At 41.5% G+C, this 19491-nt stretch overlaps 1 pseudogene; it reads left to right on the top strand.

Moving 5' to 3' along the window:
• The first annotated feature begins 3384 nt into the window (after positions 1 to 3384).
• Positions 3385 to 19491, top strand: part of LOC137324681 (solute carrier family 22 member 3-like) — a 39029-nt pseudogene continuing 22922 nt past the window's right edge.

Raw genomic sequence — 19491 nt, 5'->3', positions numbered from 1 at the left:
CAGGAGGGTCGGTAACCAGAGAACATAAATCTAAGGTGATTGGCAAAAGAACCAGAGGGGAGATGAGGATAATTTTTTTTACGCAGCGAGTTGTTATGATCTGGAATGCACTGCCTGAAAGGGTGGTGGAAGAAGATTCAATAGTAACTTTCAAAAGGGAATTGGATAAATATTTGAAGGGGAAAAGTTTGCAGGGCTATGGGGAAAGAGCAGGGGAGTGGGACTAATTGAATAGCTCTTTCAAAGAGCTGGCATAGATACAGGCCTCCTTTGGTGCTCTATGATTCTATAATTTAGTTTATTGTGTCAGATATTTTTTCCAAGTTCTTGGCTTTCGTGGTGGTTTACTTATCATCTGGATTGTTCGCAAAGTCTGTATGGTTTCTGAGTTATCTCATTAAATTAGGCTCCTGGCCTTTATCCCAGGTTATTCAGCCACTCCCGAGCCTCTGACCTGCTCCAGTAACCACGGCATTTATGTGGCTGGTCCAGTTCAGTTTCTGGTCAATGATGAGCCTCAGGATGTTGCTGGTGGGAGATTCGGCAATGGTAATGCCATTGATTGTCAAGGGGAGGTGGTTATTCTCTCTCTAGTTGGAGATGGTCATTGCCTGGCCCTTGTGTGGTGCGGATGTTACTTGCCACTTATCAGCCCAGGCATTTTGTTAATCTGTTACTTGAAATAGCTGAATCAGTTGAAGCAAGTTAATCCTATAGGGAATTCCTTATTTTGTATGATTCTTGGACCCTGGATGAAGAGTCAAGCAAAGAAAGTCACGCTCACTCACGGTAGTTTTGTTAATCAAAAGTAATTATTTAATGATGTTATCATTCGTATGAGCATTCATGAAGCAAAATCAAACCATACATATGACTTTCCTCGATAAAATCCTGTTATACACTTAATAATTTGCAGCGTTACTATGTAATGATTTAACAAATCATACACACATCAGGCAAATCATTAATACATATACAATCTTTAAACCAAGGATTTTGCTCATCGGGCCTGAAGGTTGATCGGCTCTTCAGAACTCGAGGTCCTCTTCTTCTTGTGTGATGTTCAACTGCAGTGTGCGTTCCTCATGACGGCCGGGTGGTGAAGAAGAGACTGTTCTTCTCTCAAATTCTTTTTATATATTTTTTTATCAATAGGACCTAGGATTGGGGAGGGTCATTCTTTTTGTCCAATCGCTCCCTGTTGCTGTGCCTCAATCATTAACATACTTCAATGATTGACAGTTTAGGCTTTGATCATGTGACTGGAGACCCTTTGATGTAGAAAAAACCATGTGCTCGAACGATGGGTTGTAATAGGCCCCTTTACTGTTTATGGCCTTTCATGTAGAGATAGCCCATTACATTTCCACGCCCAGATATTTTTAATGGTCCTTGCGTCTCCAATTTTGATTGCTACAATGGCGTCAAATCCATTCCTTATACCATTTGACTATATGCTGGGTGCAATACTATTTGATGTTTTACAAATCCCAGTTCTTTTGAACAGATTACCAGATAGGAATGAGAAGCCGATGCTTTTTTTCACACCTATCATTGCTTTCCTGATCTGAAGCCTTTGATGTATGTCCTTGTTGCCTTTTCTTACATTACCCCCTGTTGCATTGAAAAACTTGTGCTTCCAAACGCCTATATGTTTTGAAAACCTGACAACGCTTTAAGCTCAATATTACTCATCTATCTTATTTATTTAATAATCTAGATATCTATTCACAGTACAATGTCCTCGATCCCGAAACTCATATATATCCAATGCAATCAGCGTCAGTGAGGGAAAAACAGGATTTGTGAGAACGCAATTTACCACATTACTGTGTTTGCAGGTTTTCAGATGTCTTTGTTTATAAGGGGTACAGTTAACCCTTTCCTTCAAATGTCTTTTGTTAAAGGGGTTTTGAACCCCACAATCTCTTTCTTTCATATAAAACTGACAGTGAAGCAGATGGAGGGTTTAATTTAGGACGAGCAGGCAACCATGGACGAGACCTTTACCTTTGGCATCCAGGCGTGTGCATATCAGGAAATTGCACACCCTTAGCTCATGATTTTCTGTCCATTCATTTTAATGGATGGAAAATCAGTGGCCAGGAGTGCACAATGTGTGGCCTAGACTTATGCCAGGATCGTCTGTTTTATTTTTGGAACTTCTCTACCCTTCTTTACAGTGGAAATGTCAGCTCTTATATCTGAAGATGACCCTCCCAGGTGAGCCTCAACTCCCTATTCCTTTGAGAGTGTTTTCAATCTGAATACGATCTAGGTAAATGTTCAGTAATATGCCTGTGATAACAAGGAGAAAACCCTGACCTGCTAATCATTTCTAAACTGTTGGAATTATTCCTGTGTTTCCACAGTTCTCACTATGGGATACAACATTACACCAGGTATCGCTCTACTTTTAAGCTATAATGTAAATTTATTAAACAACAAACAAGCAAAAATGTAATAACAACATAAAATGTAAAAATTATATATATATTTATAGTAGTCTCAATAAATTTACATAGCAATACACGGAAACAGGCTATTAGGCTTAACCAGTCCATTGCCAGCATTTACCCTGCACAAGAGCAAGTACCACTAGTCACATTTCACACTGTGTTCTCAAAACCCTTTTTCCCATTTTATTTCATCCACCTATCCAAACTAATCTTGAATGTTGACATAGTTTCTTCCTCAACTGTAGTGTTCGCCATGGTTCAGTGGGTAGAACTCTCTCCTCTGAGTCAGAAGGTTGTGGGTTCAAGTCTGACTCCAGTGACTTGAGCACAAAATCTGGGCTGACACTTCAGTGCAGTACTGAGGGAGTGTTGCACTGTCAGAGGTGCTATCTTTCAAATGAGATGCTAAACTGGGGCACCTGTCCTCTCATCTAAAAGATCCCATGGCACTATTTGAAGAAGAGTTCTCCTGGTATCCTGGCCAATGTTTATCTCTCAATCAACAACACCAAAACAGATTACCCAGTCATTTATCACCTTGCTGTTTATGGGACCTTGCTGTGTGCAAATTGGCTGCCACATTTGCCTACATTGCAACAATGACTACATTTCAAAAAGGTAATTCATTGACTGTGTTGCCATTTGGGTTATCCTAAGGACACGAAAGGAACTATCTTTCTTGAATAGTTACAGGTCTTGTGATGATGGTGCTCCCACCATTGAATTAGGTAGCACGTTCCAGGATTTTGACCCAGCGACTATAAAGGTACTGTTAGGATGTGACTTGGAAGTGCTGGTGTTGCCATTACATTGTGGCACTGGTCCTTCTCGTTGGTAATGGTCTTGGGGTTCGGAGGTGCTATCGAAGTAAGCGTGCTGAGTTGCTGCAGTACATCCTGTAGATAATACATGCTGCAGCCACAGTGTGCTGGTGATGGAGGGGTGGGGATTGAGTCCAATGGACTGCTCAGTCCTGGATGGTGTCGAGCTTGAGTATTGTTGCAGCTGCACCCATCCAGATGAGTAGTGAGTATTCCATCAAACTCCTGATTTAAAGCCTTAGCTTTGAGGAGTCAGACGATGACCAAATATCTCAGAGTACTCAACTTCTGCCTTGCTCCATAGCCACAGTGTTAATCTGGTTGGTCCAGTTAGGTTCCCGCTCAGTGATTGCTCCTTGAGGCAGGGACAAGCTGCCTGCGCATGCAATGTGCCCAGGCTAAATGCCACCATGTAAACGAGGTGGGAGGGGGCATTCCCAGCTCTTCCGTCTCATTTTTCTCCTGCGTTGCTGGAAAGCTGCCCATTTGAGGGGTGAACAGAAGAAGTGGCCCTTTGGTCAGCCCCTGTCCAATGGATCAGGCAGGCAACAGGCAGCAAAGATAACAGGACCCGGAAAGGTAAGTGCCTTTTTATTTCAGCAACATCAGGGCAAGGATCGAGGTGGGGTGCCTTCTGGCTTCCGTCCAGCCAGAAAACCCCAAATCAATTGGCCATTGCCACCCGCAGCAGCGACTGCATTTCCACATCCTTTTCCAGGTGCAAGGCCCAGCAAAAGGAACAGGTCTGTGCCTGGGATGTATTGAGCCAAGTCTAATGGATTGAACCTGCAAATACGACTGGGCTCAGTCATTGATGCAGAGCGCACGTTGCCTGACCAGAGCCAGACCCTAGGCCACAGAAACATTGGCCCTACGATGTATTACCTTCTGATGGTTCAAAACCAAGAGTGAATTGTCACTTGTAATACATACTTTATTTTCATATTTAAAATATCTGTAATCTTTCCAGAATAAATTATTTTTGGTTTCAAAGGAAGAATTACAATAGATTCCAAAAATTCTGCAAAATACCCTAAAAATGTGTCAAAAATTAAAATTTTCTGAGGTGACACAGACCCTGGACCCTTCTAGGAAATAAATTGCACCTAAAGGGCTCGCATTCTCTTCAGAAACTTCTAAATCCACCATTGCAAAAATATACATGTGTACTTTGATGGAATTTTGGGTATACCTGCAGCTTAAGTTACAACAAGCTCATGGGAATTATGCAGACGGGTGGCAGATAAAATTCAATGAAGAGAAATGCAAAGTGCTTTACATGGGGACAAAAAAATCCAGTGACTATTACTTAAATGGAAACAAATAATGTTCATGGAAAATGAAAGAAATCTGGGGATCCTGACCATAAATTGAAGCTATCGCAATAATGCTTGAATAAAGCAAATCAGCTGAAATTGTGAGGTAATTCTGCCACTTTATAAATCACTGATGTGGCCGCATTTAGAATATTGTGTACTGTTCTGGTCATCAAAGTACAAAAAGGATATTGCAGCTATTGAAAGGATACAGAAGAGAGCAACCAGAATGATTGAGGGAATGGAGGGATTGGATTATGAGGAGCGATTATGTAAATTGGGCATGTTCCCACTGCAAAAGAGATGGTTGAGAGATAATGTGATTGCTGTTTTTAGGATTCCAAAGGGACTAGATAATGTAGAGCATGACAAGCTGTTTCACCTTGTCCAGAACAGTAGAACCAGATGACACGGCCTGTGCGTGGAGGGGATTAAATTCAAAATGAATCTGTGGGAACAATATTTCAGTGAGCGAGTGATCAATCTATGGAACAGGCTCCCTATGGAGCTGGTGGAAGCAGATAGTATTCATTCATTCAAATGCAAAATGAACTGGTTTCGTTCAGAAAATAACATTTTGGGATACAGTATAAGTAATTTCAGACATGACGTGGTAATTTCAGACATGACATATGGTAAATGTATCAAGCTTGAGAGGAACAGGTGACTGGACCCATGGTTCCCAAAGCTTTCCACCATTGGGATTTTCCTTGCGTCATGTCTGTGTCTGTTGGAGACTAATTGATAGAGATTGATTGCTATGATTAGTCAACAACTCCATTATCGTTGTATCATGCGACTACCAGGATGGTAGCAATTCATCTAGCAATTCGTATGTTTCTATATCCCACTGTACTCTCAGTGTAACTACTTGTTGTCACATCATTAGTAAGGCCTTTGGGTTTCAGTTTTCACAGAAAAATGAATTGAATTGTGAAATGTGATCCCCAAAATGATGGTAAAAACTTTGAAATTCAATGTAACAAAAACTGAATTTAACTTATCCACTGGCTTAAACATCCATTCCCTCCACCATTGGTGTACTGTGGCTGCAGTGTGTACTATCTCTTGGATATACTGCAGCAACTTGCCAAGACTTCTTCGACAGCACCTCCCAAACCCGCGACCTCCATTACCTAGAAGGACAAGGACAGCAGGTCCATGGGAACACTATCACCTCCAAGTTCCCATTCAAGTCACACACCATCCTGGCTTGGACATATATTGCCATTCCTTCATTGTCGCTGGGCCAAAATCCTGGAACTCCCTATCTAACAGCATTATGGGAGAACATTCACCACATGGACTGCAGCGGTTCAAGAAGAAGGCTCACCACCAACTTCTCAAGGGCAACTAGGGATGGGCAATAAATGCCAGCCTTGCCAGTGATGCCCACATCCTGAGAATTAATTTTTTAAACAGTTACCATGGTGCAGTGGACTATATTCAAGGCTGTTTCTGAGTTTTGATTGTTTTTTTGAGTTGTCAGCTTTTTTTTGAAGTTATTCATCAGTTTTCTAAGATGGTGTGTATATGAACTCTGTACTAGTTTCACTCTGTCCCAGTGAACCGTGACAGCCCATGACAAAGAACGCGAGCCTGCAAAGCTGCAGGGCAGCAAATCTTTGTCTCTTCGCACAAGACACTCTGCTACACAGCCTGCAAAATGTTAACATTTGATGACGTTTTAAAGGATATCGGAGAGTTTGGAAGATGTCAGAAATGGATTATTCTGCTTTTGTCTTTTAATGGGGTAACATTTGCATTCCTGATTGTTGTATTTGTTTTTCTGGGAATGATTCCAAATCACTGGTGCAGGGGCCCTCCGGGCACTTTGGAGCTAAGAGAGAAGTGTGGGTGGTCTCTGGAAGAGGAAAGGAATTACACATTACCCTTGGAAAAACCTGGCAACTCCTCATACAGTCGGTGCGAGCGATATGATATAGACTGGAAATACGACTTTTCTTAGCTGTGAATATCCAGTGACATTAATCATAAATAGTTCTGGTGATGTACCACGCACAACTTGTAAGAATGGTTGGTTTTTTGACGGTTCACGTACAACTATCGTAAGCGAGGTAAATAAGATTACATTTGTTTTACGAATGTATGGTAGGATGTGCATTATTATACTGGTGTAGGGACTGAAAGTAATGTGCAATATTCGTGCTTGTTCCTTTCAGTCCATATAGGGTTAACCATGAAAGTGCACCTTTCAAAGGCTGACTATAACAATGTATAATAGGAGATTTCATCGACAAAATGTCCTGAAAAAAAGAAAAGTAACAAAGACTTTCCATTTTTCTTTCTGGTGTGAGATAATACCTGCAGTCTCATTTATAACTGTGAATAATTTATAGAAATCCCAATTAAACCATCGTAATTCATACACTCTGCAATCTGTACGTGTGGTGTTTCCTCAGCCACGAAAAGTAGATGTTCTTTTGTCCCCACCTCTGGTTCGGTAGAAGAAAAGTACAGAGTGCAGATCCTTCAGCTTTCTCCTGACAATAAACAATTCTTGCCTAGCTTCATTACCCTGGCACAGCGCCAATAAGTTGTGTACGCTGATGACACCCAGCTCTACCTCACCACCACCTCTCTCGACCCCTCCACTGGCTCTCATTTGTCATGCTGCTTATCCGAGCAAATATTTCCTCCAATTAAATATTGGGAAGACCGAAGCCATTGTCTTTGGTCCCCGCCACAAACTCCATTCCCTCGCCACTGTCTCCATCCCTCTCCTTGGCCACTGTCTGAGGCTGAACCAGATCATTTGTTACCTTGGCGTCCTATTTGACCCTGAGATGAGCTTCTGACCATGTATCCGCTCCATCACCAAGACCGCCTACTTCCACCTCCGTAACATCGCCCGTCTCCGTCCCTGCCTCAGTTCATCTGTGGCTGAAACCCTCACCCATGCCTTTGTTACCTCCAGACTGGACTATTCCAATACTCTCCTGGCAGCCCTCCCCCACCATCTTCCACCCTTTCTTAAACTTAAGCTCATCTAAAACTCTGCTGCCCATATCCTAACTCGCACTAAATCCCATTCTCCCCTCACCCCTACATTGGCTCCCGTTCTGGGAATGCCTCGATTTTAAAATTCTCATCCTTGTTTTCAAATCCCTCTATGGCCTTGTGTCCCCCCCACCCCCTCCATCTCTGTAACCTCCTCTAGCCCTACAACCCTCCGAGATCTCTGCGCTCCTCCAATTTTGGCCTCTTGCGCATCCTCGATTTTAATCGCTCCATCATTGGCAGCCATGCCTTCAGCTGCCTAGGCCCTAAGCTCTGGAATTCCCTCCCTAAACCTCTCCGCCTCTCTAATTCTGTCTCCTCCTTTAAGGCGCTTCTTAAAATCTACCTCTTTGACCAAGCTTTTGGTCACCTGTCCTAATATCACCTTATGTGGCTCGGTGTCAAATTTTGATTAATAACATTCCTGTGAAGCGCCCTGAGACATTTTACTACGTTAAGGGGACTATATAAATGAAAGTTGTTGTTTTCTTATCTCCCGATACTGAATCCGGCAGCAGAATTCTGGCTGTGATTGATACTCATTCATGTTTACTTCACTCCTCCCTCTCTATCTGATATCCTGCATTTTGTATAAACCTGGGAAGACTTTATAATCTAAATTGTGGCTAGGAATGAGAATGAAATAGGACAGATCAGTAGGTGTATATCCAGCTGTGCAAAATCACCGTTGCCTGGATTGGCGAACTGACTTTGAAAGACTCCATTCTCTGTCTAAGATTGATAGTGGCAAATAACCAGCTAAATTAATGGATTTTTTCCCACAATTTATTTAAAAGGATTAGCTAGTAACATACTTAACCGTTAGAAACATCAGTAAATGACTCCTTGCCAAGGTTGTCTCTCATAATGTTTCTGAATCCTCCTCTCCACTGTTCTTCCATTTTGGTGGTACAGTCGCTAACTCTCCTGAAGAGAAAGCTGGCATTTTTTGGCTCACATTTCCTCTCCAATTTATTTCAATGATCTTGGTAAAGAACCTCTCTCCGTTGCTCCATCCCAAACATCTTCAGCTACTTCATCAATGGTTTCCCTCCATCATAATATCAGGAGTAGGGCTGTTCGCTAACAATTCCACGGTGTTCAGTTTCATTCACAACTCCTTTGAGAATGAAGCAGCCCATTCCAGCCCACAACAGGTCCTGAATAACACCATGCTTGTGCTGACAAGAGACAAATTCACACCATCTCAAACAAGAGAAAGCCCAGCCCTATCCCTGACCTTCAATGGCACCAACTGAGTTCAGCACCATGAACACCTTGGAGATCACCACTGACCAGCCACATCAAAACTGCGGCTCCAAGAGCAGGGCAGGGGCTGGGTATTCTTATCAGAGAGATCAAGAGTGGGCAGCACATACTATTTCTGATGCATATACCAACGGTATATGTGTTTATTCATCCTGCAACATGTTATTCCACTTGCTTCACATACATGGCCAAATCTCATTTCATAGGAAATGCAAACTTGCTTGTTGAAGCTGACTTTTGCAGTGAGTGCAAGAGTAATGGGAGATGAGCATGAATAGTAACACAGGGGTAATGGCTGTGCCGAGCTCTGTGTAGGCTGGGGCACAGGCCACTGAGTTCTGGATGAGATGGAGTTTGTGCAGGATAGAGCTGGGGAGATTGACGAATATGGCATTGCAAACATTGAGCCTTGAGGTGACAAAACATAGAATCAAAGAACTTTACAGCACAAAAGGAAGCTATTCAGCCCATCACTTCTGCACTGGCTCTCTGAAAGAGCTCTCCATTTCGTCACGTTCCCCTGTCCTTTCATTATAGCCTTTTAAAATTTTATTTTTCAAATATTTATCCACTCCCCTTTTAAAAGCTATTAAGGATTTTGCTTCCACCATTGTAGGGCATTCGATGTCCTAACAACCCACTGAGCAAAAAAACATTTCTCCAAACCTCTCCCTTTGTTCATTTGTTGATGATCTTACACTTATGCCATCACTGACCAATGGAAATAGTTTTTTTTTATCTTTTTACTTTATTGAAACTTTTCATTATTGATGGATGAGGGTTTGGGCAGTGATAAGGGAAAGTACGGGTATAGCGAGTGAAATTCCAGAGTAGCTCTGGAGGTTCAAGTAAGTGATCTCGGCAAAGAACCAGATGCGGACTTCAAAGCTCAGCTCATGGTTGAACAGGACACCAAGGTTGCACAATGTCGGGTTCAGTCTGAGTAAGCAGCTAGAAAGGAAGATGGAATCAGTGCCTGAGGTTACATCGAGTTACGTCGAAACTACAGCACAGAAGCAGGCCATTTGGCCCAACTGGTGTATGCCGGCGTTTATGCTGCACACGAGCCTCTTCCCTCCCTACTTCATCTGACTCTATCAGCTTACTGTTCTGGTCCTTTCTCCCTCATGTGCTTATCTAGCTTCCCCTTAAATGTATCTATGCTATTTGCCTCAACTACTCCTTGTGGTAGCGTGTTCCACATTCTTATCACTCTTTGGGTAAAGAAGTTTCTCCTGAATTCCCTATTGGATTTATTAGCAACTATTTTATATTTATGACCTTTACTTTTCGACTCCCCCGCAAGTGGGAACAATTTCCCTATGTCTAGCCTATCAAACCCTTTAATTATCTTAAAGTCCTCTATCAGGTCACTCCTCAGCCTTCTCTTTTCTAGAAAATAGAGCCCTAGCATGTTCTGCCTTTCCTGGTAAGTATATCCTCTCAGTTCTGGTTTCATTAAATAAATTTAAAACAGAAATAGACAGTTTCCTAGAAGTAAAGGGAATTAGTGGTTACGGGGAGCGGGCAGGAAATTGGACATGAATTTAGATTTGAGGTTAGGATCAGATCAGCCATGATCTTATTGAATGGCGGAGCAGGCTCGAGGGGCCGATTGGCCTACTCCTGCTCCTATTTCTTATGTTCTTATGTTCATCCTTGTAAATCTTTTTTGCACCCTCTCCAATGCCTCTATATCCTTTTTATAATATGGAGTCCAGAACTGTGCACAGTACTCCAAGTGTAGTCTAACCAAGGTTCTTTACAAGTTTAACATAACTTCCCTGCTTTTCAATTCTATCCCTCTAGAAATGAACCCCAATGCTTGATTTGCCCTTTTTATGGCCTTATTAACCTGCATCGCTACTTTTAGTAATTTGTGTATCTGTAACCCTAGATTCTTTTGCTTCTCTATCCCATTTAGACTCTTATTATCCAAGCAGTATGTGGCCTCCTCATTCTTCAGACCAAAATGTACCACCTCACACTTATCTATATTGAAATTCATTTGCCAATTACACGCCCATTCTGCAAGTTAATTAATGTCTTTGTGCATTTTGACGCATTCTTCCTTTGTATTAACTACATCCACAATGTGGTGTCAACCATAAATTTTGAAATTGTACTTCCGTTTCCCGAATCCAAATCATTAATGTAAATTGTGAACAACAGTGGTCCCAGCACCGATCCTGGTGCAACACCACTTCCCACCTTTTGCCAGTCTGAATAGCTACCCTTAAGCTCTACTCTCTGTTTTCTGTTTTGTAGCCAACTTGTTATCCATTCTGAGGCATATCCCAGAATGGATAACAAGTTGGCTGCTTGACTCCACATGCACTGGCCATAGTCATGAGTCCCCAATACAGTACCTTATTGAAGGCTTTTTGAAAATCCAAATATATTACATCTCACTGCATTACCCTTGTCCACTCTTCCTGTTACTTCTTCAAAGAATTCAATAAGGTTGGTCAAGCATGACCTTCCCTTTTGAAATCCGCATTGACTGTTCTTTATTATATTTTCATTTTCTAGATGTTTTTCTATTACATCTTTCAGTAAAGATTCCATTATCTTTCCTACCACTGATGTTAAGCTAATTGGTCTATAGTTCCCTGGACTTGTTCTATCGCCCTTTTAAAATATAGGAATCACATTAGCTGTCCGCCAGTCCTCTGGCACTATTCCCGATTCCAATTAATTTTTATATATATGTAATAGTGCCTCTGCTATCTCCTCCCTAACATCTTTTAATATGCGCAGATGCAATCCATCCGGACCAGGGGTTTTATCCTCTCAAAGTATGATTAATTTATCAATTATCTTCCCCTTTCTATCTTAAATGTCTTTATATCATTTTTGATCTCTTCTTCTAATATCATGCCCACCTTGTTAGTCTCCCTGGTAAATACTGAGGCAAAGTAGCTATTCAATATTTCTGCCATTTCGCTGTCATTACCTGTGAGTTTATCTTGTGCATCCCTTAGTGGCCCTCTCCCTATCCTGATTTTTCTTTTGTTATTTATGTATCTGTAGAAGACTTTGCTATTTCTTTTCATATTCCTTGATTATTTAATTTTGTAGTTCCTCTTTGCTTTCCTAATTGTTTTCTTTACTTCTTTTCTAACCTCTCCATATCCCCTTTTGTCATCCTCTCCTATATTGTCTGTGTACTTAAAGTATGCTTTTTTCTTTAGTTTCAATTTTACCCTTATCTCTTTATTCATCCATAGTGTTTCATTATTGGCCAGTTTGTCCTTGTTTTTTAGAGTAATATATTTCTCCAGAACTCTATTGATCACCATTTTAAATATTTCTCACTGCTGTTCTATCTCTTTGCCTGTCAAGATTTTTTTCCAGTTTACCTTCCCTAGTTCCACTCTCATATCCTCAAAATGAGCTTTTTTCAAATCTCTTACTTTGGTCTTTATCTTACCAATGTCTTTCTCAATCATTATTTTAAACCTTATGTTATGATCGCTATTGCCTAGATGTTCTCCTGCGCTTACTTCTCTTATTAGCTCTGGTTCATTTCGCATTACTAGATCCAGCGGTGATTCCTCTCTTGTTGGGCCTCTCACAAACTGGGTAAGAAAGGAGTCCTGTACACACTGTAAAAACTCCATTCCCTATTCCCCTTCCCTACGTCGTCTTGCCAGTTTATTTGTGGGTAGTTGAAATCTCTCATGATTATTATCCGATGTTTTTTACTCATTTCACAGATTTGCCTACATATTTCATCCCCCACTTCCCTTCCATTATTATGTGGTCTGTAGAATACCCCTATTAACATGATCGATCCCTTCTTATCCTTTGACTCAATCCATATGGATTCTGTTTCTATCTTAATGTTACTTATGTCCCTTTTTCCTATTGCCATTATGTTGTCTCTAATCAGTACAGCTACCCCACCCCCCTCTTCCTTCCCTATCCTTTCTAAATACATTATGTCCTGCAATATTTAACTGCCAGTCCTGTTCTTTATGTAGCCATGTTTCAGTTATCCCCACCATATCTGGCTCCTCACTACGAATTATTGCCTCCAGTTCCCCCATTTTGTTTCGGATACCGTGCACATTGCTGAAGAGGCAATTTAATTTGTTTTTAATAATTGTCCCCTTTACTTTATTTTTAACAGTCATTTTGTACTTATGTTCTATAACTGTATTTGTTGCCAGACCATTTATCTTACCCTTATTCCTTACCTTGGTCTGAGTGTCTGAGGAGGTAAGTTTCTGGCCAGAGCTGAACAGGATGGCTTCAGTCTTGCTTGGTTGAGCTGAAGAAAGTTTTGACATCCGAGATTTGATGGCACAAAGGTGATTGCACAGCACACCGACAGTTTTGGAATCAATGGTGGAGAGGTAGAGTTGGATGCCATTGTCATAGACATGGAAACTGACCATATGTTTGTGGATTATGTTGCTGAGTGGCAGCAAATAGATGAGGATCAGGATTGTGTCAAGGATGGAGGTGACACTTGGGACATGCTGGAGGTGACCAGACAAAGAGTAGACAAAGCTGTTAAAAGTACTGATTATATTGGAACTAGGAGAGGGAACAGGTAGTAAGTGTCATAGAGGAAGTTAATCTGATGGGTGGTTGGAGGAAGAGGATGGAGAAGAAAAGACAATGCTTGGATTGGAGGGTGGGAATAGTAGGACAGAAGCTACTGAGCAGATAATTTCAATTTTGGGAGACAAAGTCCATGAGCTCCTCACATTGGGTGTCAGAGGGGAGGATGGAGGAGGTGGGAAAGAGGGTCAGAGGAGGCGATTTGTGGTGGAGCAGTTTGGGTTTGTCCTTGCCCTCCAAGGTGACCCTGGAGTGGTAGGAGGTTTTGAGCACAGAGAGGGAGAAGTGATACAGTTTTAGTTGATCCAACAAGATATAGCGATGGACAGTCAGGCTGGTCTTGAGCTATGTGCTCAATATAAGATAATTGGCAAAAGAGCCAGAGGGGAGATTTTTTACGCAGCGAGTTGTTGTGATCTGGAATGCACTGCCTGAGAGGGTGTTGGAAGCAGATTCAAAAGTAACTTTCAAAAGGGAATTGGATACATACTTGAAAAGCAAACATTTGCAGGGCTATGGGGAAAGAACTGGGGAATGGGACTAATTGGACAGCTCTTTCAAAGAGCCAGAACAGGCACGATAGGCCGAATGGCCTCCTTCTGTGCTGTATGATTCCATAATTTCTAAGCCTACAATGTTTGGATTTGAGGTTGCAGACTTAAAGAATTGGCCCTAAATCAATATCCCTCAGCACATGAAAGAAGAAAGAACTTACATTTATATAGCACTTTCCAGATCCCCAGGACACCCCAAAACGCTTCACAGCCAATGAATTAGTTTTGAAGTGTAGTCATGGTTGCTTTGAGATAAATGTGGCAGCCAATTTGCACACATCAAAGTAAGATAAATAACCAGTTAATCTTTTTTTTGCTGGTGATATTCGTTGAGCGATGAATGTTGGCCAGGAAACCTGACTAGAACTCAATGCTGTTTGTCAAAGAGTACCATGAAATCTTTTTCATCTACCGGAAAAGGCAGAAGGGACCTTGGTTTAGTGTCTCATCGGAATAGAATTCTATTTCATGCCTTGATTTTGAAAAGTTATTTGATAAGGTTCCATACAAAGGACTTCTGGCTAAAATTAAATCAAGGAAGAAGCTGTCAATTGGCTAAAACTATCTGAGGGATAATGGGAAACAGTGTTAATAATTCCAATTGGGTGACTATATCTGATTGAGTCCTTAGCTATTGGCCATCAAACCTCTGCTGTTCATGAAAGACTAAAATTGCTGTGGATGAATGTTTAATATGCTCACATGACATTCCTCTGTTTGCTCTTTTATTACAGGCTCTAACCTAGTTAGCCTATGCTAAAGGAATCACATTAAGTGTTGATCTGCTAATATCACTAACAGTAATTTCTAGACTTATGTATATTTATAACTTCTGAGACTTGTAAAGGCATTGAAAATCCATACAATCAATAAACCATCTCCTTTTTCTCCCTGCTTTTTTTTCTTCCGAAGTTAGAACCTATATGTGAAAATGCCTGGAGAGTGGATTTGTCACAAGCCTGTATTGAAATAGGCTTTTTTCTTGGAGCACTGATCACAGGCTATGCAGCAGATAGGTAGGTGATACCCATAATCTGACCATTACCTTGTCCACTTGACTCCTTCCTTGCCTAAGTAAAAAAATTATTTCCTTTTGCAGGTTTGGCCGAAAGCTTGCACCAATTTACCCAGTGTTTGTGATTTTTTGAATCCTGCAAGGCTTGTTGGAAGAGGGATTTGTGTGATCAATGCTGTCATTGGTAAGCCTTAAACCTGAATGTGATTGAATGTAGCTAATGTTTTTTAAAGAAACAATTTCATGTTTGTGACTGCACTCACAATGCTATTCAGAATTCTTAAAGCTGTGGTGGCCTATCTACTGGACCTTTTAAGTTATTCAAAAAGAATATCTCCATTAAATCAACAATATGTCATTCATTTTTTCCTTGTAAAATGTTTAAGTGCATTGATCTAGTTACTACCTAGTCAGCGTAAGAACACTGCAATTATCAGATGATAGGGTAGAAATTAGCATGCCTGTTTTTTGGGTGTCTTGGTCTTCGGGCACTTGCTGGCCTTGAAGAAAAGTCAACCCCGTTGTGTTATTGCCTGGCTCGTCTAGTACTGCAGTGTATTCCACTCACCATCTTTGATAATGATTGACCCCATTGACCAGGGGAATATGGCGATGGATGCCTTTATTGCAGTATTTTGGCTCTGCATGGCTCAAGAGTATTTATGAATAAAAGGTTTTGGTTGTGACAATTCACCATATTTGAAAGCAGCATCACACCATATGGCAGTAGTGGCAACTTAAATACAAGATATCGATACTCGTTACCTTTTTAATTTTTCACACTAAATATTCTCCTTCTCCACCCATTTCTGCCCAATAGTGATCTTCCAGCATTCCATTTGCTGGAAACCAGAAGCATCTACTACAAAGGAGTGGTGTAACCAAACAAGCTGGTAATAATGGAGTGGCATCAAATATCATATTTCTCATCATTATTGCCATAACAACATTGGACGTAAGGAATGTCAGGTACCAGTGTTGTTAGGGCCAGAGGGAAAAAACCACCCCAGGGAGCACAATCAATCACAGGGTCAATTCACACTCCCCCGCCTGTACCTCATGCAGAGGTCAGACACTTTTCCCCGGCCTGAAGGGCTGCCCATTTAAGGTGACGCAGGTGCCAAATACCTGCAGCAGCAGGGATTTCCCACCTCCCCCCAACTCTGCCGGGCTCCCAGTGCATGTGGAAACCCCATTGGGTGCCCACCACAAATATTTAAATAGGCTGTTGGGTGGTGGCTTCATGAGCGACATACCTGGAGTGCCAGAATATTATGCCAATGTGCTAACCTGACACTATCCAAAGGGGTCAGCTCTGTGTGCCGGTGGCACTGTGCAATGGCACATTATCAGTCCCATAAGTACTGCAATGCTGACCCAACTAACCTGTTGGCCTGCAGTTTTGGAAAGGGTGGCTATTGTTGCTGTTGCCTCTTGGGTGGATACATTCTAGGTCAAAACACCAAGATAAGTTGGTATAAGCAGTCTGTGATATATACAAAGTAATGGGCACGTGGATTTAAACTTTATAAGTAGACCTGAGGCTCCATGATTTGCAACAATATGGTCGATGAAGACAAAAAAGTTTGGACACTCTGAATATGATTTGGGTACCAGGACAAGAATGGGATAAAAATGATCAACGTGGGTTTTAAAGGTGGACCTAAATGACAGGATAACTTGCATCATATGGCCTTTACCAGGAGATTGAAGCTTCCTTTGCTCCTGTTCCTTTGTGTACCTCATTGCACTTGCGCTCTACAGTAGTGTCAGGCTTACATTACCCAGGGTTAGAGATGCTAACAATGCTAACTCAAAAGCTAGCCATGCATTTGGTCACCTCTTTTAAACAGACAAGGAGCAGCAAACAAACTCAAGACGGAAGGATCATGTGTTGATCCCCAGAAATTTTCCATTATCTGCTAGATGCCATTTTGAATGTTCCATACCTTTATTCCTGCTGGGATTTTTTTTGGTCTCGTGTCCCAGTGATCCAACTTTGTAACAGTTTGAGAGAAGGCAGTTCAGCTTTCTGGCTTGAAACATTATCAAGGTCTTGTTCCAGGAGCTGAACTGGCCATTTTAATTATTTTTCCAACTCCAAGCCTCGACTTCTCCCCTCCCCATTGAGCGAGGAATTTGTTCAATTCCCTTTTGAATATTTCAACAGCTCAACAGTACTGCATGAATGCCAGTCTATTCCAGAAGTCAATTGCTTAAAATGTAAAGAAGCTATTCCCTACATTTACCCTGTTTCTTCAGCTTATAGTTGCACACTACAGTTCTGTTATTCTGGCTTTGTATGAAATATCTGTCGTCATTCACCATTATTGATTCCCCATATTATTTAAAAAGCTAGGATTATGATCCTTCCAATCTTGTTTTTTCCAGCACAAATAGGGTAGCGTCCTTAATTTCTCTTCAGGTTCACAGTGTCAAATGCTTTGACAATAACATAATGTTAAAACTCTTGTTAATCTTTAGCATTACTGTTTCACATATTAAGCTTGTTATATTAAAGGCTATCTAGGTGGTATTTCAGATTATACTGTAAACTTATTTGTCAAATGTAGACAAATACATAAAAATGAATAAAGCACTTCTATTAATTTTTGTAAACATTATTATTGGGTCCCCAAAGGAAAATAATGCAATAGAAGGATATAACAGAACTTTTGGTTCATTGGCTTGTCTTAAGCCTTTTTGTAACATTGGTTATTGGTTAAAATGTAAAAAATGTGCTGATTCAAACAATATGAAAATGTTTCTAATTTATTCTTATTGCTGTTTTCACCGATTCTTTGGCCAGGGTGATAATGTTGGTTGCGGGGGGCGGGGGGGTTGGGGGAGAGCACCCCTGTCTGGTCCTGTCTTCGAAAGGGAATGCGGGGAGGAGTCAGAGCTATTGGTGCGCACTGTGAATGTGAAGTATGAGTAAAGGGGCCTGATCAAATTCTGGGATGTCTCTGGGTGTGAGGATGTAAGGAAAGAGTGGGGCCTATTAGAGCCAAAAAGGTAACCTATGTGTGGAGACGGAAGATGTGGGCATGGTTCTTAATGAATACTTTGCGACTGTCTTCACAAAAGAGGGGGACGATGCAGAGATTGCAGTTAAGGGGGAGGAATGTGAAATGTTGGATGGGATAAACATATTAAGTATTAAGGGGTTTAGCATCTTTGAAAGTAGATAAATCGCCAGGCCCAAATGAAATGTATCCTAAGCTGCTAAGAGAAGCAAGGGAGGAAATAGTGGAGGCTCTGACCATCATTTTCCAATCCTCCCTGGCTACAGGTGTGATGTTGGAGGATTGGAGGACTGCTAATGTACCGTTGTTTAAAAAGGGAGAAAGAGATAGATCGAGTAATTATAGGCCAGACAGTCTAACTCCGATGGTGGGCAAATTTTTGGAATCGATTCTGAGGGACAGTATAAATCATCATTTAGAAAGGCACAGAGTAATCAAGGACAGTCAACATGGATCTGATGACAATTGCCTTGCCTACAGTGTTTGAAGCCTTGGTAATCAAAATGGTGCTCTTGAAGGACTCAAGTTCACTCATTTTACCCTAACAGGACACCCAGATTAGGTCATTGCAAGATATGAACATCCAAAACATTTTCAACTTTGCCGTTAAATTGACCAAGCTCAGTTGCAGTCTAAGCCTGAAATGCCAATGCTCAGCCACCTTGTCAACTACTCAACAATGGACTGTAGTCAATGCCAAGAGTGGAGCTTCTGAGACCTGAAAACAAAGTTACTGTAGTTGATAATAATTACACAGATGTGGGAAGCTGTAAATATGCAATCTGAGTTGCCAACAGGGAAAAGAACTGATGCCCTGGAAAGACTTAACTTTGATACAGCACGAAGGTGGTGTCTGACTAACTTGATTGAATTTTTGAGGAGGTAACAAGGAGGATCGATGAGGCTAGCGCGTTTGATGTAGTCTACATGGATTTTAGCAAGGCTTTTGCCAAGGTCACACATGGCAGACTGGTCAGAAAAGTAAAAGCCCATGGGATCCAAAGGAAAGTGTCAAATTTGATCCAAAATTGGCTCAGTGGCAGGAAGCAACGGGTATTTTTGTGACTGGAAGGCTGTTTCCTGTGGGGTCCCGCAAGGCTCAGTACTAGGTCCCTTGCTTTTTGTGGTATATATTAATGATTTGGACTTGAATGTGGGGGGCTTGATCAAGAAGTTTGCAGATGATACAAAAATTGGTTGATAGTGAAGAGGAAAGCTATAGACTGCATGAAGATATCAATGGACTGGTCAGGTGGGCAGAAAAGTGGCAAATGGAATTCAATCCGGAGAAGTGTGAGGTTACCGCCCTCCCGCAGCTGATGAATCAGTCCTCCTCCATGTTGAACACCACTTGGAGGAAGCACTGAGGGCACAGAATGTACTCTGGATGGGGGACTTCAAAGTCCATCACCAAGAGTGGCTCGGTCGCACCACTACT

The sequence above is a fragment of the Heptranchias perlo genome, chromosome 8, assembly GCF_035084215.1.
Source record: "Heptranchias perlo isolate sHepPer1 chromosome 8, sHepPer1.hap1, whole genome shotgun sequence".
NCBI lineage: Eukaryota > Metazoa > Chordata > Chondrichthyes > Hexanchiformes > Hexanchidae > Heptranchias > Heptranchias perlo.
This window is presented reverse-complemented; position numbering and strand designations above follow the sequence as displayed.